We start from the raw sequence: 8,700 nt of genomic DNA, 5'->3' as shown, positions 1-8,700 counted from the left end.
GGTCTCATGCAAGATGGCAGCTCTGAGGCAGCTGAGCACCTTGGATTAGAAAGCACTTGATTTCTTGCTTCTGCTACAAATTCCACTGGCTGTAAGCCTTCCAACTTTCTATATATTCCTTTATATGTGGTTCAGAGTTCTGGGACCATCCCCTGAGCCTGCTTGGTCCTGTATTCTGTGTTGTTGCTGACAGAGATCCTCACTGCACTTCTACTCTATCCACCATCTTGTTTGTTCTGGCCTGGATGATGTTCTTGATGTCATCCCACAACTCTTCTGGTTTTCAGTCATTAATGTCTAATGCACCAACTCTGTTCTTGAGATGGTCTCTAAATTCAGGTGGAATGCATTCCAGATCATATTTTGTCTCTCATGGACTTGCTGTAATTTTCTTTGGCCTCATTCTGAACTTGCATATGAGCAATTGATAGTCAGTTCCCCAGTGGGCCCCTGGCCTTGTTTTGTCTGATGATATTTAGCTTGAGACAGAACCAAATTGACGGCACATAGCAACAACAACAATTGTCTCTTCCAACAGATGTAGTCAATTTGATTTCTGTGTATTCCATCTGGTGAGGATCATGTATATATCTTATGTTCCTGAAAAAAGGTATTTATTTACAATGAATAAGTCTTTGATCTTGCAAAATTTTATCACTCAATCTCCACCATTGCTTCTATCACCAAGTTCATACTTTCCAACTACTGGTCCTTCCTCTTTGTTTCCAACTTTTGCATTCCAATCACCAGTAATTATCAATTCATCTTGATTGCATGGTTGATAAATTTCAGACTGAAAAATTTAGTGTAATTCTCCAATTTCATCATCACTGACTTTAGTGGTTGGTACATAAATTTGAATAACAGTGGTATTAACTATTTTAACTGGTCTTTGTAGATGGATATTATCCTATCATATTCAACATCGTACTTCAAGACAGATCTTGAAATGCTCTTTTTGATGATGAATGTGATGCCATACCTCTTCAATTGGTCTTTACCACATAATACACCATATTATTGTCAGATTCAAAATGGCCAACACCAGTTCATTTCAGCTCACTGATGCCTAGGATATCCATCTTTATGTGTTCTATTTCCTTTTTTACAACTGCCAACTTTTCCAGATTTATATTTTATACATTCCACATTTTGATTTATTAAAATTTGCAGCTGTTTCTTCCCATTTTGAGTTGTTCCCATTAGCAAATGAAGGTTTCAAAAACTTTGCTCCATTCACATCATTAAGGTCAACTCTACTTCTGTGAAGGCAGCTCTTCTCCAGTCATATTTTGAGTGACTTCCAACCTGAAGGGCTCATCTTCTGGTAGTATATCTGACAATGTTCCACAAGCTTTTCAGTAGCTCACCATTCAGAAGTGGTCTGCTTCTCCTTTTTCCTAGTCCATCTTTATCTGGAAGTTCCACTGATATACCATAGATAACCCTGCTGGTATTTCAAACACTGGTTGCATAGTTTCCAGCATCACAGCAACACGCAAACCATCACAGTATGAAAAATGGACAGACAAGTGATGGTCCCATCTCATAGCCAATGGTTCTTATCCTCACAGTTGCTCTAAGATCCCAGTTTATTTCTTCTCCACCCAGCAACACCCTATCCACTATCTTCCATCTTGCCCTAGAACTTCTCTTGGGCTCTGCTTAGATGTATCCACAGTCATAGCATCTCTTTACATTTACCACTTCTCAACCTTCTAAGTCCATGCAGAACTGCAACAATGTATCTGACATACTTTGGGAAGCATGGAAAAGTTTGTCCCCTTGCTTTTAAACACCTCCCCTCCCTCTGCTAGTAGGAATTCCTGGGTGCTACCTAAGAAAAATACTCAGGATTTTGTGGAAGTTCAGAGCAGGAGAATTTAGAAGGGTCTTAAAGAATGATTACAAGTCTCGCAAAACACAAAAAAATAATAGTAGTATAAAATGTAGGTTGGGGATCACTTCATTAAAGATTTAAATGACAAGCAAACATCTAAAGTTTGTCCTACATTGTTGTTGTTCCCAATCCAGTCAAACCCACTGCCATCAAGTTGATTCCAACTCATAGTGACCCTATATAGGGTTTCCAAGACTATAAATCTTTATGGGAGCAAACACCCTCATCTTTCTAGCAAGGACCAATTGGTGGCTTTGAACCACCAACCTGGTAGTTACCAACCTAGTGCCATCAAGTCAATGCTGACTCATAATGAGCCTCTGTATCTATAACAGACTGAAATCCTACCCAGTCCTTTGCCACCCTCACAATCTCATTGCTATGTTTAAGTCCACTGTTAGAGTCATTGTGTCAATCCATCTCTTTGAGAGTCTTCCTCTTTTTCACTGACACTCTACCAAGTATGATGTCCTTCTTTGCGGACGTGGTCCCTCCTGATATCCAAAGTACATAGACAAAGTCTTGTCATCCTCCCTTCTCAGGAGCATTCTGATTTTACTTTTTCCAAGACAGATTTGTTTGTTCTTCTTTGCCAAGGTCATAATTCAAAGGCATCATCGCTCTTTATTTGATCTTTCTTGTCCTCTGAACAGTTTTCACATGCCTATGAGGTGACTGATATACCATGGCTTGGGTCAGGTGCACCTTAGTCCTCAAGGTGACATCTTTGCCTTTTAACATTTTAAGATAATCTTTTGCAGCAGATGTGTCCAGTGCAATACATCATTTGTTTTCTTGACTGGTTCCATAAACAGTGATTATGGATCCAAGTAAGATTAAATCCTTGAGTGAGGCCCTGTGAGACATGGAAGGGGCATTGGAGGAAAGGTGCCAGTTGGCTCCTTGAAGGAACAGTGACCTATACCTGTGGTTCATCACTACGCCCCCTGACGTGGCCAAGAAGAAGGTAGCTAAAAAGACAGAAACTGCCAAAGCTAACCCAGAAAGGGACATGAAGAAAACAAAATTGTAGCCACACAACCACAGGTAGCAGAGGAGAAAAATGAGGAGTCCAATGGCAGTGAGACCACAGAATTGGATTTGCTGTCTAAGGAATTAGAGGACTTTGAAATGAAGAAAGCTGCTGCTCAAGCTGTCACCGGTGTCCTAGCTTCTCACCCCAATAGTACTGACGTCCACATTATCAACCTCTCACTTACCTTTCATGGCCAAGAGCTGCTCAGTGACACCAAACTGGAATTAAACTTAGGTAGACATTATGGCCTTATTGACTTAAATGGAATTAAAACATCCATGCTGTACTCAACTATTAAGAAACAGGAAGTGCTGGTTTCTGAGCACATTGACATCTACCATCTGACTTGGGAGATGCCCCTAGTGACAAGACACCCTTGCAGTGTGTAATGGAAGTGGACACAGAGGGGGCCATGCTGGAGAGACCTACTCTGGCTCACGAGAAGCTGATGGAGCTGTATGAGTGCCTGGAGGAGCTGGCTATACTGATATACCATAGATAACCCTGCTGGTATTTAAAACACTGGTTGCAGAGTTTCCAGCATCAACATGACAAGGCAGAGATAAGGGCCTCATGGATCTTGCATGGACTGGGCTTCACACCTGCCATGCAGCACAAGAAACTAAAAGTCTTCAGTGGGGGCTAGAGGGTGAGAGTTGCCCTCGCCAGAGCCCTCTTCATTGGGCCATTCATTGGGGCATTCATGCTACTCATAGACGAGCCCACCAGCCACTTGAACTTAGATGCTTGTGTGTAGTTGGAAGAACTTAAGACTTTTAAGCATATCATTATCCTTATCTCTTATTCCCAGGATTTTCTAAATGGTGTCAATACCAACATCATTCACATGCACAAGAAACGGAAGTACTCAGTACATGAAGACATGACAAGAGCTGGAGGAGAACCAGATGAAACATTTTCACTGGGAGCAGGACCAGATTGCTCACATGAAACTACATTGCTAGGTTTGGCCATGGCAGTGCCAAGCTGGCCTGGCAAGTCCAGAGCAAGGATAAGACACGTACAGAAAATGATGGCATCTGGACTGACAGAGCAGGTTGTTAGTAACAAGACACTATCGTTTTACTTTCCATAATGTAGCAAAATCCATCCACCAATCATTATGGTTCAGAATGTGAGCTTCACGTATACAAAAGATGGGCCTTGCATCTACAACAACCTGCACTTTGGTGTTGACCTCGACACCCGAGTGGCTCCAATGGCGCAGGAAAGTCAACACTTTTGAAACTGCTAACTGGCGAGCTACTACCCACAAATGGAATGATCCGAAAACACTCTCATTTCAAGATAGGGTGTTACCATCAGTATTTACAAGAGCAGCTGGATTTAGATCTTTCTCCTTTGGAATACATAATGAAGTGCTACCCAGAGATCAAGGAGAAGGAAGAAATGAGGAAGATCATTGGGCAATATGATCTCACTGGGAAACAGCAGGTAAGCCCAATCCAGAACCTCTCCGATGGGCAGAAGTACCATGTGGGCCTGGCCTGGCTGGCCTGGCAGAACCCACACCTGCTCTTCCTGGATGAGCCTACCAACCACTTGGACATTGAGACCAATGATGCGTTGGCTGATGCCATCAATGAATTTGAGGATGGCATGATGCTAGTCAGTCATGATTTCAGACTCATTCTGCAGACTGGCACAGAAAATTTGGATCTGTGAGAAGTAGAAAATCACTAAGTGGGCTGGCGACATCTGCCTTACAAGGAGCACCTCAAGTCCAAGCTGGTACACAAGGAACCCAAACTCACCAAAAGAATCCACAATGGGTGAGCTATCTGCCCAGGCTTGTGTCAGGAGTGCCACTGGGGACTTAACAGGTGCTACCCTGACCAGCCACTCAGGATGGGAACCCAGGGCTACACTCCTGCATTGCTGCAGTACTGTTTCCCAGCCTCCCCTGCCCCTCAACATGCCTTAGCTGCACTCTTATCTATAGCTGGACAGTACCTGCTTCCTGTCCTCCCACTTACTTTTCTCCATGTCTGGACTCAGCTGGCTATTCCCTTCCAGCCCCTGGCTGGTTACCTTACCTGGATAGTGATGTAGCCAGAAGCACCTGAGAGACAGCCCAGGGGCCAGCTGACCAGTGGAGGAGCTTAGGATACTTGTTTTCTGGGTCTTGGAGCTGTTGGAGGAAAAGTCCCCAGCCCCAGCACCCCCATCATTTCTGTTTCTGGTTTGGAGCTCTGGACAAACACTTTAGTCCTGGTCAGTTTTTAAATTATTTAACAGTGTAATTTATTACACTTGCATGACATCTACAAAGCACCCAATAAGGAAAGAAGCAGCCATGGTACCCACCCCACCCCCCAAAAAAGATTTAATCCTTGACGACTTCAGTCTTTTCTCTGTTAATCATGATGTTGTTCATTGGTCCAGTTGTGAAGAGTTTTGTTTTCTTTGTGTTGAGATTTAATCCATATTGAAGAGTTATGGGGTTTTTTTTAATGTTGAGATGTAATCCATATTGAAGAGTTATGGGGTTTTTTTTATGTTGAGATGTAATCCATATTAAAGGCTGTAGTCTTTGATCTTCATCAAAAAGTTCTGTAAGTCCTCTTCACTTTCACCAAGCAAGGTTGTGTCATCTGCATATTGCAGGTTGTTAATGAGTCTTCATCCAGTTCCAATGCTATGTTCTTTTTCATATAGTCCAGCTTCTCAGATTATTTGCTTAATATATAGATTGAATTAGTATAGTGAAAGAACGAATCCCTGACACATACCTTTCTTAACTTTTTAAACCACACAGTATCTCTTTTTCTGTTAGACAATCTGCCACGTGGTCTATATACAGGTTCCACATGACCATAATTCCCATACTTCACAATGTTATCAATAACTTGTTAAGATCAACACAGTCAAAAGCCTTTGCATAGTCAATATAACACAGGTAAATAACTTGTATTCTCTGCTTCAGCCAAGATATACCTGTCTTTAGTAATGTCAACTTGTGTTCCATATGGAACCTATTACTGGGTTTTTAAGCAGAAAAAGAACACATGGGTTACAGTGTGGCTTGATTTAAGAGTCAAGGGACAAGCTAAAGGCAAGGAGATCGCTAACATCAGATTATTACAAGAATCCAAGTGAAAGTAATAAAATCTTGAGCTAGGACATTGTACAGAGAGGAGAGCACAGAGTCCAGGAACAATTAGAATTAAATGGATGTGGTGGCTAGAGATACAGGCTTAGAGTCTGTCTCGGATGGTTGAGTAAATGGTGATGCCTTTGGTGGGAAGAGTAGGTTTGAAGGGGAATTTCCAGTCTAGTTTTAGACATGACTTGTTTGGCATCATCCAACATTCAAAAATGTGGCATTTATGATTAATTAAACTGTCTCCCTACCTCTAAAATATGTGTTGAAATTCCAACCGCTATACCTATGGATGTGATCCTGTGTGGAGTTTTCTTTGCTATGGTAATTACATGATACCCAAATATGATGGATTCTAAATCTAATAATTTCTGACTTATAAAAAGAGCAGACAGACTCCATATGAAGATTGTCTCCAAGCCAAGGAATGCCCAGGACTCCCTACAAGGAAGAAATTGGCACAACCAATTTCCTGATTTGGATTTTTAGCCTAAAAAATTTTGAGAAAATAAACATATTCTTCAAAGTTACCCCATTGTGGCATTTCTATCACAGCAGCACTAAATAAATGAGACAATGTTTTAGTCTGTAACTCATGGATTTAGATATGCATTTGGGAGAATCATCAGCAACCACATAATTACAATAGGAAGAACACATGAGACTTTCCAGAAAGCACTGCGGGTCCAGGATAGAGGAATACTTGCAAAGGAGCTCATGATGGAGACGAAGAAGAAACATTCAGGTAAGTAGAAGGGCAGAGTCATCCACAGTAGCCAAAGGGAGTCTTAAGCATTATGGGATCAAAATTACTAAGTGCATAAAAAATAACACAGCATTGGAACTGGATGAAAATAAGGACTAAAAATAAAGGAATGTAAGTTGAAGAAATAAAGACAGCAGCCCTAGACTTTTTCTTTTCTTTTCTTTGAACATGCTCAAAAGAAAGGAGACAAATCAGGTAAGAGCTGGAGGGTTACACAGAATAAACAGAGGGACTTGAAGACAGAGGATAGAAGGCAAAATAGAAAGAGAAATTTACACAAGATTGTAGGCTATGGCTAAAGAAGTGGTAGAAAGGAACAAGATAAAAATCAAGAGGGAAGCTAGTTGAAGACTCATGGTTCCTGAGGAAAAGGAAGAGTAAGAACAAGATTAAGAATTTAGGTAGAACTGCTGGGAAGATGGCGGGCTAGGCAGACGCACTACATGGACCCTCTACAACAAAGATATGAGAGACAAAATGAATCAGAAAGAGAGAGAAAGTCTGTCACTCTGAACTTCAGAAGAAAGATCAGAGAGGTAGATGGAGTGGTTGTTGGGAGGAGAGACCAAGCAGGGATGGTGAGAGAGGGAAACTGACTGGTGAACAGATGGCCAGACATAGCTCAGCCATATTGTGAGCAGCTTCGGCAGCAGAGGGAGGCCTGTCAGAGCTGATTCTCACAGGCAATGGAAAAGGTTCCGTTTCTTCTTTTTCCCCAGGAAACCCTAGTGACCAGTGGTGTGGCCAGTTCCCACCCTCATCTACTCCAGCTGTCTGGGAGTTTGGAGCCATGTGGTTGGGAGCCACACCAGTGTGAGGTGGGGGCTGGCAGCATTGCTTTGGTGTGTAGCTTTGGTGCTTAGATTCAGATGGGCTCAGCCCCAGACTTACAAAACCCACAGGGCCACCAGGCCAGCATTTAACCAGTTACCCTGCCCCCAGCTTCCCTGTGGTCCTAACAGACACTGAAACCAGCTCCATTAAGGGCTCCAATGAACTACTTCCAGATCAAGTGCCCTGAATATAGATAACCCAAGGCCAATAGGAAATTCCATCTAAGGCCAGGAACTCTGTTGTCACATCCCTTCCACAACCACTTTATGAGCTCCTTGAAATGCATGAACCCACCAGAAATTTCTCCCCTCCGGGTCCAACAACTGCACTGTCTCTTTTTACAAATACAACAACCCCACAATGACCCAGAGACAACAGACAATTTTAGATCACACAAAGAAACAAGAGAAAATGGTTCAAACATGACCAAGATACAGAGCCAGAAGATGTTTCTGAGGAAGAAAAGATAGTGGAATTAACTGAAAAAGAATTCAAAAGAACAATAACTAGGTACCTTCAAAGGATCCAAAGGAAGATCCATTAGAAACAAAGGAGAACACAATAAAAACTTCAGAAGAATTCAGGAAAGTACTATAAAACAAACTGACAAAACACAACCTGCAAATACAAATCTGAAAGATGATTACTAAGAATCTAAAAAATGAACAATATATTGAAAGGGCAAAAGAGTAGATACAAAGCAAAAGAAGCCAGAATTAGGGAGCTTGAATATAAATCTCCCAATACTAGCTGTTGTTGTTACATGCCATCAAGTCAGTACTGACCCACAGCAACGCTATTCACAACAAAACAGAACAAAACACTTCCCAGTCCTGCACCAACATCACGCCCACTGCTACATTTGAGACCATCATTGCTGACACTGTGCCAATCCATATCATTGAGGGTCTTCCTCTTTTTCTCTGACCCTCCATTTTACCAAACATAATATCCTTCTCCGGGGACTGGTTCCTCCTGACAATATGTCCAAAGTATGAGAGACAAAGTCTGGTGGTCACACTGGCTTCCAGGGAGCACTC

The 8,700-nt window shown here is 42.0% G+C and overlaps 1 pseudogene; it reads left to right on the top strand.

The window, feature by feature from the left end:
• Window positions 1-4,733, top strand: part of LOC102837046 — a 37,213-nt pseudogene extending 32,480 nt beyond the window's left edge.
• The last annotated feature ends 3,967 nt before the right edge of the window (window positions 4,734-8,700 follow it).

Source organism: Chrysochloris asiatica, unplaced genomic scaffold, assembly GCF_000296735.1.
Source record: "Chrysochloris asiatica unplaced genomic scaffold, ChrAsi1.0 scaffold00035, whole genome shotgun sequence".
NCBI classification, from domain to species: domain Eukaryota; kingdom Metazoa; phylum Chordata; class Mammalia; order Afrosoricida; family Chrysochloridae; genus Chrysochloris; species Chrysochloris asiatica.
Note: the sequence above shows the minus strand (reverse complement) of the source record. Positions and strands in the feature narration are given on the sequence as shown.